The 23,806-nt window shown below is 41.9% G+C and overlaps 1 protein-coding gene across 1 annotated transcript in view; it reads left to right on the forward strand.

Annotated features, from left to right (window-relative positions):
• Window positions 1–23,806, forward strand: part of ZNHIT6 (zinc finger HIT-type containing 6) — a 133,397-nt gene that overhangs the window by 87,357 nt on the left and 22,234 nt on the right. The window lies entirely within an intron of this gene.

Consider the following 23,806-nt stretch of genomic DNA (forward strand, 5'->3'; position numbering starts at 1 on the left):
ATACTTGTGGTTCTTCAAAACGCAGCTGCACGCATGAATATTCTGTTCAGTACAGATCATTTGTGCTCGGTCTCTCCCCACATCTTTCAATCAAACTCTGCTTTGGCATGGAGAAAATGCTGAGGGTTACGCTGAGTACGTTTGTCATAGCCTTTGGCTTGCTAAGATCCATTTTATTCAATGTTGCCAATTTTAACTTGAGAGCTGAAATTTGTTTTCCCGGCTATCTTCCAGAGCTTCAAGACAGTATCAGAGTAAGGGTATCAGAAGAGCCATCTTCATAGATGAAGAAAACTCATAACGCATAATCTAACTAATTTCCAAAGATACTGGGGTCTTTTTCATTTCACCATCCTCTAAGTTTTACCCACATTTTCCACCCCTGCCTAGCCTATCCTCAAAGAGTATTTTGTTCTGTTTCTTTTTGTTCCCCTAGGCTTGGATGTGACCTTTTAGGGGAAATAATAGAGAATTTATAAAAAGTAAGAAAATGATGTAAGGCAGGCTGAGTCCTTGCAGATCCTTGTGCTCAGGATTCTGCTCACTGCTGTGGATTTTGATGGAAACTGCTGAGGAGCAGCTCCAAGAGATAATGGGGAGTTTATTCTGGTTGACCAGTGAAGCTTAATTAAGTTTGTTAAACTGCATTCCTTCCTTGAAAGGCAACATGTCCCATTGACATTTAGCTGATCCCCTAAGGCATGAAACATGTGTTTAAAAGGAAAAACATTCTGGATGGCAAGACAGATTTTTCTCGTGTTGTGGATAAAACACCCATTTTCCCTGTAGGGTTTTCATTCTTTAACTTGTATAATGCATTGGAATCTAGAGTAATCAGAAATTGAATATTTTTAAAATTGGCAGGATTCTATATTTTTTTTTAACATCTGCATTGGCTAGAAGTCATTGCATGGACTCCTTTTTAGTACTGTCCTGGAGAAGTGATGCTGTTCTCATAGCATTGACCCAAGGGTTATACTCCTGGGATAGTATCATGCCACTACTGCTATCATTTCTATTCAGCTGCTGGTCATGTGCAGCACTGTACAGATGAGAGAAGGTCCTTGCTTAGTGGAGTTACAGTTTGGATAAGAAACACAAAAGCCCAAACAAGATTTCTGAAAATGTCTTTATTTTATAAACACAGGTAAAATCGACAGAACTGTGATCAAGAAAACTAGGTTTTAAGATCTAGAAAATATAATTTTAGGGGAGATGAATGTAACAGTAGAAGGGAGCATGACTGAAAGATAAAGCCAAACTACTGAATGATTACTTCTGTTCAGTCTTTACCTGCGAGGCACCAGGGCACGGGCCTCGGCTGGATGCAAAGCAAAGCATGGATGACCCATTTCAGAAGTTTGAGTTCACACCAGCTGATGTTTACAAAGAACTGTCAAGACTCAAGGTGAACAAAGCCATGGGACCGGACAATCTGCACCCAAGAGTGCTCAGAGAGCTATGCGATTTTTTGGCGGAACCGTTAGCCATGCTCTTCAATCTCTCCCTAAGTACAGGGAGAGTCCCCCTGGACTGGAAAACTGCCAATGTTGTTCCTCTGCACAAAAAGGGTTGCAGAGCGGAGGCTGCGAATTACAGACCAGTAAGTCTCACATCAATAGTGTGTAAACTCATGGAAACTCTACTTAAAGGGAAATTAGACAAGATATTGGATGAGGGGAATCTGAGGGATCCCTGTCAACATGGATTCACTAGGGGCAGGTCATGCCAATCCAATCTTATCAGCTTCTTTGACTGGGTGACAGGAAAGCTAGACTCGGGAGAGTCTCTGGACATAGTGTACTTGGATTTCAGTAAAGCGTTTGACAGTGTCCCACACCGTAGACTATTAAACAAGATGAAATTGATGGGGTTAGGTGAGAAACTAACGGCATGGGTCAATGATTGGCTGAGTGGAAGACTTCTGAAGGTGGTGGTCAATGGCACCCTCGCTAAGACATCGGAGGTGACTAGCGGAGTGCCGCAGGGTTCAGTCCTGGGACCATCCCTTTTTAACATATTCATAAAGGACTTGACCCGAGGGCTTCAGGGAAAAGTAGCACTGTTTGCCGACGACGCCAAACTGTGTAATATAGTAGGTGAAAACGATCTCACTGATGGTATGGCGCAGGATCTTATCAAGTTGGAAAACTGGTCCTCAACATGGCAGTTGGGCTTCAACGCAAAGAAGTGTAAGGTGATGCATCTCGGCAGCAGAAATCCATGCAGAACATACACCTTGAATGGAGAAACACTAGCTACGACCTCGGAAGAACGGGACTTGGGAGTAATCATCAGTGCAAGGCTGCCAAACAAGTAGAGAAGGCCTCATCCAAGGCAAGGCGGATGATGGGATGTTTCAATAGAAGCTTCGTCAGCCGTAAACCTGAAGTCATAATGCCACTGTACAAAACCCATGGTGAGACCTCATCTGGAGTACTGTGTGCAATTCTGGAGGCCACATTACCGTAAAGATGTACTTCGAGCTGAGTCAGTCCAGCGAATGGCCACTAGGATGGTCTCCGGACTCAAGGGTCTCTCATACGAGGAAAGACTGGGCAAGTTGCAGCTCTACTCTCTAGAGGAGCGCAGAGAGAGGTGACATGATTGAGACATTTAAGTACGTCACAGGTCGTGTCGAGGTGGAAAGCGACATATTCTTTCCTAAGGGACCTTCAGTCACAAGGGGGCACCCGCTCAAACTCAGAGGAGGGAGATTTGGTGGTGACACCAGGAAGTATTTCTTTACAGAAAGGGTGGTGGATCACTGGAACAAACTACCGGTGCAGGTGATCAAGGCCACTAGCGTGCTCGACTTTAAGAATAAATGGGACATCCACGTGGGATCTCTACGTGGGTCGAGCAGCACTCTGACTTAATGGGGTGGGACAGTAGAGTGGGCAGACTTGATGGGCTATAGCCCTTTTCTGCCGTCATCTTTCTATGTTTCTATTATGTGGCTGGTTGTTATTCCATTACTACAGGGGTGTCAAAGTCCCTCCTCGAGGGCCGCAATCCAGTCGGGTTTTCAGGATTTTCCCAATTAATATGCATTGAAAGCAGTGCATGCAAATAGATCTCATGCATATTCATTGGGGAAATCTTGAAAACCTGACTGGATTTGTGGCCTTCGAGGAGGGACTTTGACACCCCTGCATTACTACTACTTATATCAATATTTGCTCAAATACCTTTTTGGAGTAGAAAATGTATATTTTTAAAAACTTGGGCACGCATCAGAATGTTTCGTGAGCCAAAGCACCAAAAAAAGAAAAGACATTTAAGAGCACCTGTTGTCTCCATTTTGTCCCATCCATCTGTCCTATTAATGCAAGTAGGCAAGTGCAGCTGGACAGTAAACAGATAACAGAAAAGACTAGAATGCAAGTGTTTTTTGCCAAGTTCCACTGGCTGAAGCTGGAATCTCATACAGTTGGTAACAAAGGAGGAAGAGTGGGAAGACAAGTTTTTGGAAGGCAGAAGGAGATGAAAGTGAATGTTTTTTAATAACTTGGAGCCTTCTTGGACATGAAGAAATTGGTTTCTGGGACTGTCTAGCTTCTAATTAATGGATAAATAGGCTTAACAGCATCAAATCCCATATCCTTTCTTTTTTTTTTTCGTAATGGTTCTCCTCACTTTTACTTAGGCCTTATCCCCCTTTTAGTAGTGGTCTAATGAAGATTTGAAATTGTATTTCTTTTTATGAAATTTTTCCTATAATTCCTTTATGTATTTTTTAAGCAAGATAATTCTTGTGAAGAAATTTTGAAATTTATAAATGATAAAAATGCCACTGTGACAAATGATAAAGGTGATAGGCTCATACAGCAAAAGTCTGCACATACAGTATATGGTACACAGCAACAACCCTATACGGTCTGTGTTTCGGCTGTTTGGTCTTCCTCAGGGGTCCAATACTGTTCAGCCAAAAAAATTAGTCATGTGTCAAAACAGCTCAGCCAGTGAGCAAAATGCAATTATCAAACTTTGGGGATCAGAATCGGTCCTTAAGCTGGAGCGCAGAAAGCAATCTCAAGACGATGGTGCAGGGATGAGGGATTTAGATTTATTAGGAGCTGGGCTACCTTAACCAGGATGGAAACAGGCTGCTGACGCTAACATTTAAAAAGGAGAGAGAGCAGCTTTTAAACTAAGGTGGGGAGGAGGTGGGGGGGGAAGCCGACAGTTGCCCAAGAGCAGATGGTTCGGTGTGAAGTATCCTTGAAGGATACTATTGAATCAGAACATTGAGAGTTCCAATAGAGAGGTTTCAAAAATAGTGAAAGAAAGCCAAGAGGGCTTAAGAGGGAAGCAGACTAAAGATGGAATGAGCAGACAGATGAAGAAATGTTTTCAGAGATTAGGAAAACTGGTAAATTGTGCAATAGTATAATAATAGGTGATATCAATTATCCACAAAATCAATTACCCCAACATTGACTGGTTGAATGTTAAATCAGGGAGTGCTAGGGAGGTAAAATTCCTAGACTGATTCTTGGAGCAACTGGGGAAGCTATTTTAGATTTGGTCCTTAGTGAAATGCAAGGCAAAGTACAAGAGTGTGTTGGGTCCACTGGGAAATAGAGAGTTGCGCGGGGACAGAAATCCCACCCGTCCCCGCCAAAGTCCCACCCGTCCCCGTGAGGACTCCCACCCGTCCCCACCCGTCCCCGCGAGGAATCCCTCCGTCCCCACCCGTCCCCGCGAGGAATCCCCTCCGTCCCCACCCGTCCCCGCGAGGAATCCCCTACGTCCCCGCCTGTCCCTATAAACTACAGAAATAGTTATTTCATTTAATTATGCTACTGAATTAAAGGCTCTGGTAGAAACCCATTTAAAAATAAGCAAAAAGACTTTATTAATTTGGAAATATTAATTGGGAAGAATACATACTTTGTAAACGGGTTTCTACCAGAGCCTCTAATGTTTATAAATTTTTATCAACACAACTAATATACTACTTTATCCTTAAGCAAAAAAAAATAATAATAATAATTTTTTTCCTACCTTTATTGCCTGGTTTCTGCTTTCTTCATGTTCTCATTCAATTCCTTCCATCCACTGCCTCTCTTCTCTCTGTGTCTTCCATTTGCTCTGTTACTGTGCCTCTCCCTTTCTCCCCCCTCCCAAATTGGTCTGGCACCCATCTTCTTCCCTCCACTCCCCCCATAGTCTGGCACCTCTGTCTTCTTCCCTGCCAGCGTCTTCTTCCCATTCCCTCTTCCCCATTTCCTTTCAGTGTCCTTCTCCCCCACCATCTTTCCCATGTCCTGTCAGGCAGCATCCTTCTCCCCTCTCTGCCTTCCCCATGTCCTTTCAGCGGCCTTCTCCCCCCTCTGTCTTCCCCATGTCCTTTCAGTGGCATTCTCCACCCCTTTGTCTTCCCCAGTGCTTTCAGGGTCCTTCCCCCCCCCCCTTTCTCCCGTTTACCCCATGTCCTTTCAGCGTTCTTTTCCACCCCTTTGTCTTCCCCAGTACTTTCAGCGGCCTTCTCCCCCCTTAAGCGTCTTTTCTTCTCCACTCCACCTTTCCTCCCTCCCTGCCTCCACCTTTGTGGCGCTTTTGCACCCGACCGACAACAGAACAGGCCCGGTCGGATAAATCTCCCTGTCCTGTAGCCGCGAATCTAAATTACCTTCTTACAGCAGCTGGAGTAGTGAAGCTGCTGTAAGAGGTAATTTAGATTCGCGGCTACAGGGCAGGGAGATTTGTCGGCCGGGCCTGTTGTCGGTCGATCGGGGGACCTGACCGGCTGTGCACATTCTCCGGGGCGGACCGCCCCCTCCCCCCTCTTTCGTACGCCATTGCCTTCTTCCTACCTGCCCTGCCGCACACAGCCGACCGGAAGTCTTCCTGATGTCAGCGCTGACGTCGGAGGAAGGGAGGGCTTTGCTTAAGCCCTCCCTCCGACGTCAGCGCTGACATCGGGAAGATTTCCGTTCGGATGTGTGCTGCGACAGGGCAGGTAAGGAGAAGGAGACTACCCTCGCGGCTCGACCAACCCCGCTGCGATCCAACCCCGCAGGAACCCCGCGACCCTAGGGGGCGTCCCCACGGGATCCCTGCGACCCTAGGGGGCGTCCCCACGGGATCCCCGTGACCCAAAGGGGGAACCCGCGGGATCCCCGCGGGTCCCGCGGGATTCCCGTCATCCCCGTTCCCGTGCAGCTCTCTACTGGGAAACAGTGATCATAATGTGATCAAATTTGAGCTGATACCTGGAGTGACATCGCAAAAGAAATCTACTGTTGAGACATTTAGGCCTCCTTTTACGAAACTGCGATAGCAGTTTCTAGTGTGGGGAGCCGTGCTGAATATCCTACGCTGCTTCCAATGCTCATTGAGTTCCTATGAGCTTCGGGAGCAGCTTGGGCCATTCAGCACGGCTCCTCCATGCTAGAAACTGCTATCGCAGTTTTGCGGTAATTTGTTACCAACTGGGTATGTTACCAATTTATTTTCAAGGGTCCTTTTATAAAAAGTTAAATATTGTATTGACAAAATTTATTTGGCTAGGGAAGAAAGCAAGAATTGCTTTAGTATCTTTACAAAAACTAATTGCGGAGGGTGGGGTAAATTTTCCCAATTTTTATAGGTATCATCAAGCCTATATAATGCGTCGAGGTATGTATTGGATCCTCCCTGAGCTCTTAGAACCTTATCCAGACTGGCTATTTCTTGAGTGGAAAATCATGTCCCCGATGAGACTGTCTCATATATTAAATATTAAAATATTAAAACACATAGAAAACAATTAAATTTATTGATAAATTAACAGATGTTCCCATAATGAAGTCTACTTTGCAGTCCTTATGGTTAAACTCCAAGATTCAAATAGGCGGTGCTGGGATCACTTGGAAGAATTGGATGCAGGCAGGTATTCGGACATTAGATGACATTATGACTAATGGAAATCTGCTTGATTTTTCACAATTGCAACAGTCATTTAGAATTTTAAAATCTCAACAATATAGGTGGTTGCAGTTGAAGCAGGCTATTCAGAGTGGGTTCCCTGAATGGAAAAATTTTAAAACATATTTTAGCCTACAAATCCTTTGCTACCAAACCGATTTAGTAGGACATCAGGCTGCTCAGTGATACAAATTTATTTCTGGATTTTTGAATAAAAAGCTAAAAAATAGTCTTAGAGACATTTTGGAGCATCGAGATAAAACAGTATATTTCTGTGTCTCATTGGCCACGAATTTGGACTTGGAGATTGAAATGTACAGCATCAGCATCTATGAGACAAATGTGGTTATTTTTGTTACATAGGATTTTCTGTACCCCAGTTCGATTAAATAAAATGGATAGTTCTAAGTCTAATAGATGCTGGCATTGTCATATTGGTATAGGGATTTTGGATCATCTGTTGTATTTTTGTCCGTTTATATTAATATATTGGAAGTCAATTTGGGGACAAATAAATTTAATTCTAGATTCAAATGTTCCAATGTCAAATGAGGCTATAATTTGTGGAACAATTTTACATGTGAAACCAACTTTAGACAAATATAAGAGTCGTCTATTTATGATCCTAACAGGTATAGCCATTCAATTGTTTACAAGTAATTGGAAAAACCATGATAGAATTAATTATACATTTTGATGGGTGAATGTCTGTACTACATATAGATACGAACGAATTAACGCAGAGTGCAGGGGTTTTAGTGAGGTATTTAATATAAAATTCGGAGCCCATTGACTAAATTTGTAAAAACATAATGTATTTTCATATCTCTTTTCTTTGGTTTATTTATCTTTACACATTGGGGGGGGTTAGAGGGAGGGGAATAAATATTGATAGTGATATTTGGGTAACTTTATTCTTCATTTGTATTATATATTAAGATATATTATTATATGCAGGAAAATGAAATTATTGAATGATATTTATGTTGCCGTATAGATACATAGAAACATAGAGTATGACCGCAGAAACGGGCCGACGGCCCTTCAAGTCTGCCCACTCAAGAACCCTCCTTCCTCGAGAAACCGTCTTTTAAGCATTCCTCTGGAGCGACCCCACCTGACGGTCCCATCATCCCTTGAAGTTGAGTGTTGTACTGGCCTCAACTACCTGGCGTGGAAGACCATTCCATTTATCAATTACCCTTTCGGTGAAGAAGTATTTCCTGGTGTCCCCATGAAATCTTCCCCCCCCCCCTGAGTTTTAGCGGGTGCCCTCTTGTTGCCGTGGGACCCGTAAGATAAAAGATTTCTTCTTCCACTTCAATGTGACCCGTGATATATTTGAATGTTTCTATCATGTCTCCCATTTCTCTGCACTCTTCGAGAGAATATAAGCGTAGCCTGTTCAGACGTTCTTCGTATGGGAGATCTTTGAGTCCTGAGACCAATCTAGTGGCCATTCGCTGAATTGACTCCATTCTCTTCACATCCTTTTGATAATGTGGCCTCCAAAACTGAACACAGTACACCATGGATCTGTATAATGGTAGTATAACTTCAGGCTTTCTGCTGATAAAGCTTCTACTAATGCATCCCAGCATTTGTCTAGACTTTGCTGAAGCTTTCTCCACTTGATTGGCAACTTTCATATCTTCCTGGATGATTACTCTCAAGTCCCGTTCTGCTGCAGTTCTTGTTAGGTTTTCACCATTCAGGGTGTATGTTCTGCATGGATTTCCGCTACCAAGATGCATTACCTTACATTTCTTGGCATTAAAATTCAACTCAAAATATAAATAAATTGGAGAAATAAATGATAATAAACAATTCACCGATTAAATAATATATCAAATAAAGTAAAATGGATCTAGTATTATTCAACTGAATAAAATACAATAAAGTTTATATTGAGTGCTCAGTGTAATATCTCATTCAAAACCAGCAGGTTTATAGAATCAAGATGTATTGTAGCTGCATCATTGCACTCACCTGCCTACCAACCCTTCAAAAACTTATTCAATCTGAACTGATCAAGTTGACTTATATAGCATTGAAAAAGTACTTAGCTTGATCCAGATGGAAATAATCAGCAGATTGGCTGGTCTTCAAACTATGAAGAAGTGAATCGACAAAACAAAACAAAAAAACTGCTCGAACTCATTTAACAAAAATCACCATGTGATCAAAGTTCCTCATCGTGAAAGGATAAAATGTCCAACATTTCCTCAACACCGATCGTGTTTCACCAAAAATTGCGTCATCAGGAGGAAAGAAAGATAACTAAAAATAAACAAATAAAAATATATATAATAATGCAGTTCTCAAAAAGATTAACCTGTTCAAAAATATCTTATAAATTCAAAATGATAAAGTACCTTCGGGTCTCCTAATGGAAGGAACACGTCGCCAAAGAATCTCAAAGTGAAGAGCTGAATCAACGTTTTACGTGTGAACGTATATACAAACGTAGCATGGTCACATGACATCTACCATCATGAACACATACCATTATTATTTGTAATAGGAAACAGCTAAATCTCAATCATCTAATGGTCCATTCTATTTCCTTGTTAAGACCATAGGGAATTACTGTTTTCCAAGTGTAAATTAAACGCTGTTCATGATATAAAAGAGTATGAGAGATATCACCCTGTCTGTTAAATTTAAATTGCCTGATTACAAAGAACTTAAGATCATTTAAAGAATGGCCAACGGAATGCCAATGATCATGCCTGGTTGCACAGATTCTTTAGATCATTAAAATTAAGATTATTTTTTGGCCATGCTATAACTCAATCTCAAGAGGAACCATCCTTCACTGATTCTCATCATGTTCCATTGTCTTGGGTCCCTCCTGGCCCCATAGATAATATGATAGGAGCCTTTGAAAAATTAGTATTGAGAGATGTGGAAACAATGGAATCTGTCAATTACAAACAATATCAGAATTTAACACGGATACAAAGAATAGCCCTGAACAGTTTGACACAAGATAATTCCATTAAGATTGTACGAGCGGACAAAGGGGGAGGTATCATGGTCATGGATACGGCGGCTTGCAATGCTGAAGCCATACGTCAACTCTCTGATACCACAGTATATCAATTATTAGAAAACGATCCTACTTGTGAGCTTCAACAGATTATATATACTGAACTTTGTCAAGCTAACACTGATGGTATTATATCTTCTAAAGAATTTAAATATTTGTATTGTAGATATCCTTCGGTTCCAATGATTAAATTCCTTCCTAAAATACACAAATCTCGTAATAACCCACCAGGCAGGCCAATAGTTTCTTGTTGTGGTTCTGTGTTAGAACCTTTATCTCAATACATTGATTTTTATTTACAACCTTTTGTAATAACCATTCGCTCCTATATTAGAGATTCCATGGATCTTTTAGTTCAGATCCAAAATCTAAATATTTCATCCAACAATGAAGAAGATCTGTTGTTGGTTACATTAGATATAACTTCTTTATATACCAGTATACCCCAACAAGCTGCTATAAAAGTTATTGAAAGTTATCTAATGAAGTCATCACAAATAGGCAACAAATTAAATCTTTTGATGTTTATGGCTCGATTAGTGATTAACAACAATTATTTTCTTTATGAAGATCTTTATTATTTACAACGGAAGGGTGTTGCCATGGGAGCGACAGTAGCTCCTGCCGTGGCATGTCTATTCATGGCCCAATTTGAAGACAAATATGTATACAGTTCGATATTCTTTTCCAAGATTTTATTTTGGAAAAGATTCATTGACGATATTATTTTTATTTGGAAAGGCTCAGTAGAGGAATTGAACCAATTTGTAAATCAACTTAATGAAAGTGATCATAACATTCAGTTCAGTGCTAATATGGATAGAGCGAATATTAATTTTCTAGATATTCAGATCTCTTTAACATCGGGTCATTTCCATTCAACTATTTATAGAAAGAGTACTGATAGAAATTCGATACTCCACTACAGAAGTTTCCATCCTAAAAAACTTAAAAATAGTATCCCTAATAGTCAATTCCTTAGGTTAAAACGTTTATGTTCTTCTTCTGCTGAATTTCAATCTCAAGCAAAAATTATGGGACAACGCTTCCATGACAGAGGATACCCAGAACATTGCATTAAAATCGCTCACAAGAGAGCCAAAAATGCCAATCGTGATTGGCTATTGTTGCCTAACAATAAATCAGATCAAATCAATTCAAGAATGACCTGTGTTTTACCTTTCTCTAACAAAACTTCTCATATTCAAAAGATTATATATAAACATTGGAACATATTAAGTTATCATTCAGTTTTCTCTGAGGCTCCCATGTTTGCACATAAAAGGAATAAAAATTTAGGTGAATATTTCAATAATTACACTAATAATAATCTTATTGATCAAGTTGTTATGAATCCAAGGGGGCACACTTGTTGTGGCAGATGCAAATATTGTTGTTATTCCTTGACCACAGAACAGATTGAGATACCTAACATGAATAAACAATATCATCTACGAGGTTATTCAGATTGTAATACTTCTCAAGTAGTCTATAGGATATTTTGTCCATGTAACAAAATATACATTGGTCAAACTAAAAGGGCTATAAAATTAAGAATAGCGGAACATCTGAGCAGTATTCGTACCAATAAATCAGAAGCTCCTTTAACTGATCATTGGCATTCCGTTGGCCATTCTTTAAATGATCTTAAGTTCTGTGTAATCAGGCAATTTAAATTTAACAGACAGGGTGATATCTCTCATACTCTTTTATATCATGAACAGCGTTTAATTTACACTTGGAAAACAGTAATTCCCTATGGTCTTAACAATGAAATAGAATGGACCATTAGATGATTGAGATTTAGCTGTTTCCTATTACAAATAATAATGGTATGTGTTCATGACAGTAGATGTCATGTGACCATGCTACGTTTGTATATACGTTCACACGTAAAACGTTGATTCAGCTCTTCACTTTGAGATTCTTTGGTGACGTGTTCCTTCCATTAGGAGACCCGAAGGTACTTTATCATTTTGAATTTATAAGATATTTTTGAACAGGTTAATCTTTTTGAGAACTGCATTATTATATATATTTTTATTTGTTTATTTTTAGTTATCTTTCTTTCCTCCTGATGACGCAATTTTTGGTGAAACACGATCGGTGTTGAGGAAATGTTGGACATTTTATCCTTTCACGATGAGGAACTTTGATCACATGGTGATTTTTGTTAAATGAGTTCGAGCAGTTTTTTTGTTTTGTTTTATCTTGTTTTGGGGATTCACTTCTTCATAGTTTGAAGACCAGCCATATGAAAATGTAATAGCTCATTGTACGAACGCCAGCTCCTGCTTACAATTGAAGATAATACATACCTTTATTTTCATATTGAGAAGATGTATCCTAAGATAATGGACTCAATCTGCTGATTATTTCCATCTGGATCAAGCTAAGTACTTTTTCAATGCTATATAAGTCAACTTGATCAGTTCAGATTGAATAAGTTTTTGAAGGGTTGGTAGGCAGGTGAGTGCAATGATGCAGCTACAATACATCTTAATTCTATAAACCTGCTGGTTTTGAATGAGATATTACACTGAGCACTCAATATAAACTTTATTGTATTTTATTCAGTTGAATAATACTAGATCCAATTTACTTTATTTGATATATTAAAATTCAACTGCCAAGTACTGGACCACTATTCTAGTAAAAGCAGGTCCTGTTCCATCGTGTCGGGCATGGTTGCGCCGTAAGGTTCTGCCCGCCCACAACGTTGCATAGTTTAGCATCATCAGCGAATAATGTAATTTTGCCTCGAAGTCGATGAGGCAGATTCCTTACAAAAATATTGAATAGTATCGGGCCCAAGACCGAGCCCTGCGGTACACCACTGGTCACTTCCGCCGTTTTTGAGGAAGTACCATTTACCATCACCCTTAGAAGTCTGTCGCTAAGCCATGTCATTAGTGTTTCTCCAAGGCCCATCGTGTTCATCTTGTTAACCTCCGGTGTGGGACACTATCAAAAGCCTTACTGAGTACACGATGTCCAGGGACTCTCCCTTATCCAGTTTTTTTGTTACCCAGTCAAAGAAATTTATCAGATTGGATTGACAAGACCTTCCCTTTGTAAAGCCATGCTGGTGGGTATCCCTTAGTCTTTTGTCATCCAGAAACATGTCCAGTCTGTTTTTGATCAACGTTTCCATAAGTTTGCATACTATTGATGTGAGACTCGCTGGTCTGTAATGTTCGGCCTCCGATCTGCATCCCTTTTTGTGGAGCGGAATAACATTGGCAGTTTTCCAGTCCAAGGGAACTTTTCCCTTGCTTAGGGAAAGATTAAAAAGCTCGGCTAACGGTTCTGCTAGGACATCTCTCAATTCCCGAAGTACTCTGGGGTGTAGATTATCCGGGCCCATAGCTTTGTTCACTTTTAGCTTTGATAGCTCGTGGTAGACATTGCCCACGGTAAATGCAAGTCCCGGAATGGGTCCTCCGAGCACCCCTTTGTCTGCAGCTGAGGTCCGGATCCTGGCACTTCACAGGTGAAGACTGAGCAGAAGTAGTTATTGAGTAGTTCTGCTTTGTCTGCGTCTTGAGTCTACGAAGTTACCGTCAGGTTTTTTTAGGCGCACAATACCACTTGAGTTCTTCTTCCTGTCGCTAACGTATTTAAAAAAGGATTTATCTCCTTTTTTAACCTGTCTTGCTATATTTTCTTCCATCTGGAGTTTGGCCTCCCTGACTGCCGTCTTAACCTTTCTAGATTTTGTCAGATAGGCTTCTTTAGTTTCCGGCTTTTGCGATTGTTTGTAGGTTACGAATGCTTTTTTCTTTTGCTTTACTAGATCTGAGATCTCAGCAGAGAACCATTGTGGTCTATTTTTTCTGCGCCGTTTGCTCACGGTTTTTATGTATATGTTGGTTGCTTCTTGCAGGGTGGATTTCAGAGCTGACCATAGTACCTCCACACCGTCTGTCGTGCTTTGGTTTTGCAGCGCTTTGTAGACATAGTCCCCCATGCGCTGAAAGTTAGTTGCTTTAAAATTTAGGACTTTAGTTGAAGTATTTGACCTAGTGGTTCCCTTCTTCAGGTGGAACCACATCATGTTGTCACTGGAAGCCAAAGCCTCTCCCACCGATACCTCTGTGACACTGTCCCCGTTGGTGAGCAGCAGGTCTAGGATCGCCTGATCCCTGGTGGGTTCTAAGGCCATCTGTCTGAGGTGTGCTCCTCGTATACAGGTTAGTAGCCTCTTACTGCCGCTGGTTGAGGCGGAAAGTTTGTTCCAGTCCACATCAGGCATATTGAAGTCTCCCAACAGCACTGTGTCTCCTCGCAGTGTGATGGTCTCAATGTCTTCGATTAGTTCTTGGTCCACATCATCTTTTTGTCTTGGCGTTCTGTACACAACACCAAGATACAGGCATTTGTTATTGCTCCTGGCAAGGTTCACCCAGAGGGATTCTCCCGTATACTTGATGTCTGTGATTTTAATAACTTTGATGTCCTCTCTAATGTATAGAGCTACTCCTCCTCCTGATTTACCTTTTCTGTCGTGACAGAGTAAGTTGTATTCTGGTACAACCATATCCCGTCCGTGGGACTACGAGAACCACGTTTCTGATATCGCCACCACATCCAGGTCGGCATTTCTGTTTTCAGTTCCAGAATTTTATTGCCCAAGCTACGGGCATTAGCATACATGGCCGTCCATTCTTTCTGTTTGCATGGAGTGTGTTCTTTCCTAGATAGTTTGTCCCCTTCAATTATGCCTTTGTCGCTCTTAGTGTTGCTTTTGCCCCTTTCAATAACCCCTGCAGTACTCGTGTGATTACTTACCTTAGGCTGCAAGATGGAGTTACTTACCCTACTAGTGTGAGAGTGGGTCCCCTCCCCCAGCTCACCTAGTTTAAAGCTTTCCGGAGCAGGTGAGCTAGACGTCTTCCCAGGACGTTCTTTTGTACCATCCTCGTAGCCATTCATTTGTCCTCTGGATCCTTTCTTCTCTAGCTCTTCCCTTGTCTCTTACTGGTAGGATGGAGGAGAAAACCACCTGTGCTTCCATCTGCTTCAGCTTCACCCCTAGGGCTCTAAAGTCTTCCGGTATCTTCTCCGGTGAGATCCTGGCTGTGTCATTTGTCCCAACATGGATGAGGAGCATCGGGTAGTGGTCTTGGGGCTTGATAATTTTTCCTACGCAGGTGGTCACATCTCGGATCCTGGCTCCTGGTAGACAGCAGACCTCTCTTGATTGTAGATCTGGTCTGCATACCGGTCCCTCGGTTCCCCGCAGAAGAGAGTTCCCTATGACAACCACTCTGCGCTTCTTGGAGGGGTGCTGATTTGTTGCTGCTTGAGTTGGGGTCGACTCCTGAATATCCTCCTGAGTTCCGTTGGCGGGTCCTTCTTGTAGGAGTTGAAATTTGTTGCTCAGAGTGATTTGTGGTGTCAGTGTTGCTGTGCTTGCATGAAGATAACGAAGAGGAGGACCACCTTCTGTGTTTGCTTGCAGAGGTTACTAGTTACCGGGTGCCATTGTTTTGAGTCTCTTCTTGTACCCCATTTGTTACTTCCAATGCTGCAAGCTTGGTCTCTTCTTGCACCCCTGTTGTTACTTCCAATGCTGCAAGCCTGGTCGGTTCGGGTGTCTTGAAGATGAATCTGCCTTCGTGCACTGGCTCGGAGTCTTGAGACAGTTCTTGGAGGACTTCATTTATGAACGCCTCACTCTCCCGGATACTTCTTAGCCGCCGCACTTCTTCCCTCAGATTCGTCAGTTCTTGCAGGATGTCTCCGTTGGGCTGTTGCTGGGTGTGCTCTTCTGTCTGCACAGAGACCGAAGTCTTCAGCTGGGGCTCAGCTTCGGTCTGCACAGAGACCTCTGTTGTTCATCGGGGGGGAGGGGGGGTGAGGGGAGTCTACTTCGGTCTGCATGGTCTTCATCTGGATCTCTTCGGTAGCTGGAGCGCTGATTTTGATTGCAGTCTTGGTGCTTCTAGTCTTCCCTGCCATTGCTGAGCTCGTTTTTGGTGGTCTGGCTATGCGTTTCCACTGGGCGCTATCTGCTGCTGGCTATGTGTCTCTGCTGGGTGTTTTCTATCGCTAGTGCTAGTTGGACTGCCCTCTAGCTTGTTAGCTCAGTCCGTCTTCTAGCTTGTTAGTCTGTTCTTACCTTGCTGCCTTCTACCTTGTTAGTTTGTTCTTACCTTGCTGCCGCTACCCCAAGCTGCCTGCCTTCTCCCTTCTGCCTCTCTTATCGCCTTCTCCCTTGTCTCTCCCTCGCTTGCCTCCTCTTCACTCGCACGCGGCTCTCACGGCTGAGTAATGCTTCGCGCCCGGCTCGCCTCCTTTTAATGAGGGAGCCCGGGCGCTAACGCTCCTCTGACGGGGGTGGGCGGAGCTTCCTTTCGCCGCTACCCCAAGCTGCCTGCCTTCTCCCTTCTGCCTCTCTTATCGCCTTCTCCCTTGTGTCTCTCCCTCGCTTGCCTCCTCTTCACTCGCACGCAGCTTTTTTCTTTCATTTGTATAACACTGTTTTTGATTAAAAAATCAATAAAGAATTAAAAAAAAAAAAAAAAAAAGGTTGGGTTAATTTTTAAAAGAGTGACTATGATAAAATTAGGAAATGATTAAAAAGAAGCTAAAAAGATAAGTTGCAAAAGTTAGGACTGTAAACCAGGCCATCTTAAAAAAGCCATCTTCAAAGCCCAGACTAGATGTATTCCACGTATTAACAAAGGTGGAAACAATAGCTGGCAAGGTTAAAAGGTGAAGTGAAAGAGGCTATTAGAGCAAAAAAAACATCCTTTAAAGAATGGGAAAAGGATCCGAATAAAGAAAATAAGAAAAGACACAAGCACTGGTAAGTTAGATGCAAAGCATTGATAAAGAAAGCTAAGAGAGAATATGAAGAGAAACTCATAACAATCTTTTTAGGTACATCAGAAGCAGAAAACCTGTGAGGGAATCTATGGGGACCGTTTGATAAAGTAGCAAAAGGGGCACTCAGGGAGGATAAAGCCATAGCGGAGAGATGGAATAAATTCTTTGCTTCGATCTTTATAGAAGAAGAAGTAAGAGATCTACCCAATCCGGAAATGGTTTTTCAAGGGTGAAGTGGAGGAACTGAAAAATCTCAGTGAATCCTGAGAAAATTAGAGTCACATGATTAGGAATTGGTTATCGGATAGAAAACAGAGGGTACGGTTAAATGGCCATTTTTCTCAATGGAGGAGAGTGGAGTTCCACAGGGATCTGTACTGGGACCAGTACTATTTAACTTATTTATAAATGATCTGGAAATTGGAACGACCAGTGAGGTGATTAAATTTGCAGCTGACACTAATCTGTTCAAAGTTGTTAAAACACATGCAGATTGTGAAAAATTGCAGGCATACCTTGGGAAATTGGAAGCCTGAGTATCCAAGTGGTAGGTGAAATTTTAATGTGGACAAATGCAGTGATGCACATTGGGGGAAAAAACCCAAATCACAGTTATCAGATGCTAGGGTCCACCTTGAGGTTAACGCCCCCCAAAAAGATCTGGGTGTCATTGTAGACAGTGCAATGAAATCTTCCACCCAATGTGTGGCTGCGGCCAAAAAAGCAAACAAGATGCTAGGAATGATTTAAAAAAGAGATGGTTAACAAGACTAAGAATGTTATAATGTCTCTGTATCGCTCCATGTATGACCTGACTTGGAGTATTATGTTCAGTTCTGGTCTCCTTATCTCAAGAAAGATATAGCAGCACTAGAAAAGGTTCAAAGAAGAGTGACCAAGATGATAAAGGGGAAGGAATTGAGGAAAGACTGAAAAAGTTATGGTTCTTCAGCTTAGAAAAGAGACGGTTGAGGGGAGATATGATTGAAGTCTACAAAATCCTAAGTGGAGTAGAACGAGTACAAGGGGACACCCAGTGAAGTTACAGGGGAAATTATTTTAAAACCAATAGGAGGAAATATTTTTTCACTCAGAATAGTTGAATTCTGGAACATGTTGCCAGAGGTTGTGGTAAGAGCAGATAGCATAGCTGGTTTTAAGAAAGGTTTGGACAATTTCCTAGAGGAAAAGTCCATAGTGTGTTATTGAGACAGACATGGGGGAAGCCACTGCTTGCCCTGTATCAGTAGAATGGAATGTTGCTACTCTTAGGGGTTTTACCAGGTACTGGTGACCTGGACGGGCTACTGGGCTAGATGGACCGTTAGTCTGACCTAGTAAGGTTCTTATGTTCTTAAAGTTCTGTGTTACTTATGCAGAAAAACTTTGAGACTGCTTTCTGCACTCTGGCTTATGGACTAATTCTGATCCCCAAAGTTTGGTAATTGCATTTTGCTCATTGGCTGGGCTTTTTTTGACGCATTGCTTTAATAATGTTGGTTGAACAGTATTGGACCCCTGAGCAAGACTACCAATTATCCAAAACATGAACCATGTAGGGTCCTCTCGTTGCTTTGTGCCATATATGTGCAGACCTTTGCTGTATGAGCCTATCCACATCATCATTTGTCACTTTAGCATGTGAGATAGCAAAAAAAAAAAAAAAAGCTATAGTGGTGTATCGTCCCATATTCTTCCGCATAATATGGGCCAGGAAAAGAGGAGAGTGGGGGTATAATGCTGCTGGTCAGAGAATAGAGGAGAAAGAAGTGGATGTTTGGTAAAAGGAGACGGTATGAAGGATGTTGTGCTGGAGTCACCAATAATAACGGAGGGGGTGGGGCATTGTGCCAAATTTGTTGCCACCAAATGAGGTGCCAATTTCCATTTTTGCAGAAAGCACTAGAGTCGGGCCTAACTCAGCTCTGCAACTGCTAGAGCTTTAGCAGGTGTGTGGGCACACAGTGGGCTGGTATGAATGCACACCTCTAGGTTCACTAATTTCCTTCCCAGCATGTGAATCTTTGGGATTTTCAGTCTGAGAGTAGAGAATGACACAGGGAAAAAATTTGTCCCCCATCTCCGCCCTGACCCAGCGAGCTCAGTCCCCTGCCCCGTCCCCGCAAACTATCTGATCCCATCCACACAAGCCTCGAATAGTTTTATACTGAACTTTTTTTATTAAAGTATAAAAAGAAACAATATTCTGTAAATTTGTCATTTTATAAATCAAAGTTCTGGCTGCTGAACTAGAGAACAAGATATTCAGCTGGCAGGACTTTGTTTATAAATGTTTATCAATACAACTAATATACTACTTTATCCTAAAGCAAAAAAAAGAAAATAAATATAATTTTTTTTTTTCTACCTTTGTCTGGTTTCTGCTTTCCTCATCTTCTCATTCAATTCCTTCCATCCACTGTCTGCCATCTCTCCCTCCACCCCACCCCCTACTGGTCTGGCACCCATCTTCTTCCCTCCTCTTCCCCCATAGTCTGGCATCTCTCTTCCCCATTTCCCTTCAGCGTCTTCTCCCCACTCTCTTCCTCAGCTCTCTTCAGCGTCTTCTCCTCTCCACCCCACTCTCTCTCTCTCTCTCTACCCCCACCCCCTCTGTCTCTATCTCCACCCCCCTTAGCACCTTTCACGCAGTCCAGCAGCCCCCTCCCTCCTGCCATCTGTCCGGGAATCTTCCCCCTCCCTTCCCCTAACCTTCATGGCGCTTTTCAATTTTGTTTCTACAAGCAGCTGGAGCCTTGAAGTTGCGTGTGGCTGCTGGAAGTTCTCCTCTGATGCAACTTCCTCTTTCTGGTTGTGTCAGAGGAGAACTTTCTTGCAGCCACATGTGACTTCAAGGCTCCAGCTGCTTGTAGAAACAAAATTGAAATTGCCACGAAGGTAAGGAGAAGGGAGGGATGGAGATGCCTGGACAGACGGCAGCGGCAGTAAGGAAAGTAAGGGGGCTGCCAGACCACGTGATCGGTGACAATGTATGCTCCCTCCCTTAACTGCAGTGGCAAGGCCATACACCACTCCACGGGGCGGTGAATGGCCTTCTCCCCGTACCTGTAGCAACCCATTTTTTTGCCATCATTTTGGCAGGCTGCCCGCGTCTAGCCGTGGGTAACAGCCACCGTGTCATTCTCTAGCAAGAAGCACTACATGCAAATGTGACCCTAGGGGCTGTGGAGCAACTGATGGCTGAGCTTCCAAGGTTTGTGCATTCAGATGGTGGAGCAGCTCATAGGACTTTTCTGGATATGGAACTGCTATTGTATTTCAGTCTATGATCTCTAGATATGAATGGTGTCTGGGACTCTGGAAGGGGTAGTAGGAATATAATCCTTGCCTGGAAGGGTGGGGATAAATAGTTTGAAACATACAATGAATCTGCTTAGGAAATATGAGGGATGGTTGTGCCTAGTCAGCAGGGGAGGGACACTGGCCAAGATAGAGTGAGAGGGAGCCCAGTGGGGGAAGGAATTAGGGGGCAAGGCATGTCAAGTCAGGAGGAAGTAGAGGGCAGAGAAATATAGAATAGGGGATTGGAGTAAGTATGGGGATGGGGGGTAATAAGAGACTCGTTTTCTAAGTGCTTAGACCAGACATGGGTAAAATCCGGCCCGTTTAGCTTTTTAACCTGGCCCGCGGCATCAGAGGCAGCTGTAGTTTGCCCTTGTCTGCAGCATAAGGCAGGGTTTCTAAACGCATGGGCCCGCCCGTCTGTCCGCTCGCCGCCACCTCTCGCCCGCTATATTTACTTACAGCCCTGCTGTTCCCTGCAGGAAGAAGTAGGCACGTTTTTTTAGTACCATATATACTTCTGTAGCCATTTTTAAAGGAACTTTCTTAATTTTTGTAAACATCAATTTTCCTTTAAAAATTGTCCCCTTAAAGTGCACTAGAAATGGTAAATAGTAGTAGAAGCAAGAGGTTATTTTGATCTGATTGCTGGGAAACCTTTTTGCTACAGAAGGAAGAATGACTTTAAGCAGTTTTCAGTCCTAACCTTTTTTTGTTTACATGTTGGAAAACCCCGTTTTTGAAAAGAGGAGTACTGTAGTAGTTTCTTCATTCACATAATTGCAGAAAGCTAAAGAACCATGTTCTTACAGTTGTCCCTCTATCTGCAGAATGGTGGCAATATCCTCTGAATGAAGAATGTGTGCCACACCTTATGTATTCTTGGAGGGTATCCATATTGAATTACAGGGTGGCTTATTTTAAAACAGAATGACAAGCATAATGGGTACAGTTGTTTGTGTAGTTTATTAGAGTCTTCAGAGCTAGGCTTGTCACTGTGGAACATGTGCCATGAATTACAGTTTCTTCCAAAATAGAGGTTTTCAGGGCACGATTCTAGAGAACTCGCAGGGTACTGAGGAATAATTATTGAAGGGAAAGTTTCGGAAACTGATTTTAAACGATGGCGACAGCTCCAAGAAGTGGAATATTCACTCTTCCAGCAAGGATTTGACAAGAGAAAGGAAGGGGAAAGAAAATACTCTGCTGTTAGTATGGGCTGATGTCCAGCTGCAGAGGTCTGTTGGCTTGTGAAGTTCCAGCTTGTACTGTGGAAGCGGATGCCAACCAGCGCTTAGCCAGGGATGTCTGTAAGACTTACTAACAGTAGCGCCCTGTTCAGCATTAAAAACCACACCATTTAGAACAGCAATTAACCTTGATAGTTGGCTAGTGGCTGAAATCAACTTGTAAAAAGGCCAACAACGTTGTCAAGATAAGAGAAGAGACCATCGGTGAAGAAACTGACTACCTTGACAGAAGGAAGAAGAAAAAAAATTTCCACAAATTAGAGAATGCACAGAATGGGCGAAAATGTATGAAAGCAATATAAACCTCAACATTTCCTTTTGCATGGAATGTTGCCAGTTATTTTAAAACCTGAGGTGCTGAAGTAAAAAGCCTATTTGTTTCTTAACGCTTTTTTTCTGCTCCTTGGCAACTATTGGAAGGGAGGGGGTGGTATCTTGTGACTTGATATTGGTGGGAATAATGCGTCACTGGAGAACAGTTCTGTGTTTTGGCAGCTGTGCAATGGAAATTTCAACTAATTTTCAAATATTTTAAAAGCAAATAAAATAACATGAATGGAAAGCTGCAACTTTTCTTATTTGTACGGTGTTGACCAGATATTGGTCTGGTTCACAGGCTTTCGTTAAAAAGCTCTGTGCTGGGCTTCCAAGTCTCTGTTTGGGCTGGCTGAGACAAACATGCAAAGAAGCTGCGTATGTTTACAAATGGAGAGTCCGGTGAAATAAGAGCAAACTGATAACAAGTACTTTAGCCAGACCTGCAGTATCTTTCTTTATGTTCCAAATTTGTAGACCTCCCTTTCCCAGAGATCTACAAAATAGCAGACATTATAAGCAAATATATTATAAATTATACCTTTGTTGATGTACATTTTTAATAGAACATAGGAAAAGAAGCAAAGTTAAAACAGAAAACAGTAATTAAAAAACCTTAAACCTATTTTTAAAAAATGATCAGAGCCATATTGCATGTTGAGGATCAGATTAGCTAAAATGATTCTCCTACAGAATATCTATAACTGCTTAAAATTTGCTGCTGCCACTTCTGTCAGTCTTTTCATTTTAGAAAGTCAGGATCTGAGCTTGTCCCATTTTGACATCAGCTGATATTTTTCCAGTGAGCTGAAGAAGTTACTTGCATTGCTGAGCTAGTAGAAGAATATTGTAGTGCTTGAGCCTTCATACTCGCTTCCCTTTCTTACCATTTCATACCAGCACAAAATCTATTGGGAAGCTCCCCTGTAAAGCGTAAGCTAAAGCATGTGATAGTTTATGAAAAGCATTTTCCTCATCTTCCAGCTTTAAGCACTGTGTGAATAGTTTATTTTGTTGTTTATTTTCATGCTAAAGTTAACCTAGACCAGGGGTAGGCAATTCCGGTCCGCAATGACTATGCATGAGATTGATTTGCATACAATGGAAGCAGTCCATGCAAATTAATCTCATGCATATTCATTGTGGAAATCTTGAAAACCCGACTGGATTGTGGCTCCCAAGGACCGGAATTGCCTACCCCTGACCTAGACAAAGACAATATTAAAATGTTTTGCGTCAACACTGAATAACAAAAGCTAAGTCTGCCATCCCACTGAAAGGCAGCACAAAGATAAAATGGATGCTTTTTGGAATAATTATTAAAATGTATATTGTGAAACAGCATTAGCATATGATAAATTGATGTCTGAATATTTTATCATTTTATTTTATTTGATTGTAATCTATTTTAAACCAAGTTTTGCTGGTAAAAGTCAGATAAAACCATATTCACAATTTACATGTGTAAATAACAGTGTTTGCACATGTATATCAAATAGACATTGAAAACTCAATTTTAGAAAGAGGATTTACACATGTAAATCCACAATATTTACATATGACAAGAAGATGTGTATGTGTTTATTTTAAAAAATTTCTATCACGTACTATCTATCATTCTGGCCGGCTTACAATTCACATACATAATAAAAACAAACAAATACTGTACAATAGATGAATTATGCCACTGAGAAGGCCACCGACTCATGGCAAAACACAGTGAGGAATCCACCTTGTGATGCTTCACGGCAGAGTACAGGAGTGGTTTGCCATTGCCTTCTTCTGTAGACTGTATGACTCCACTATGTCGCCACTGCCCAAAATAGAGCTCCTCAGCATATAACACCTGGTATTCTCAGGTGGTCTCCCTTTCAGGTACTAGCCATGCCTCATCCTTATTAGCTTCCAGTAGTAAGAGCAGGCCTACTCAGGGCAGCCAGGCCATAGGCACTGTTCAGTACACATTATTAAAATAATGACACAACATTGAGATGCTCAAAAGTTCCAGCTCTTTGACATTATCCAGAGTTAAAGTATAAGCCTGCATGAACAGAAAGACTTTAACCTGTTTTCTAAAACTCAAAAATAGATCTATTTCTCTGACATTACAAGGTAAAGAGTTCTAAAACACTGGTCC

This window comes from Geotrypetes seraphini, chromosome 12, assembly GCF_902459505.1.
Source record: "Geotrypetes seraphini chromosome 12, aGeoSer1.1, whole genome shotgun sequence".
Classification (NCBI taxonomy): domain Eukaryota; kingdom Metazoa; phylum Chordata; class Amphibia; order Gymnophiona; family Dermophiidae; genus Geotrypetes; species Geotrypetes seraphini.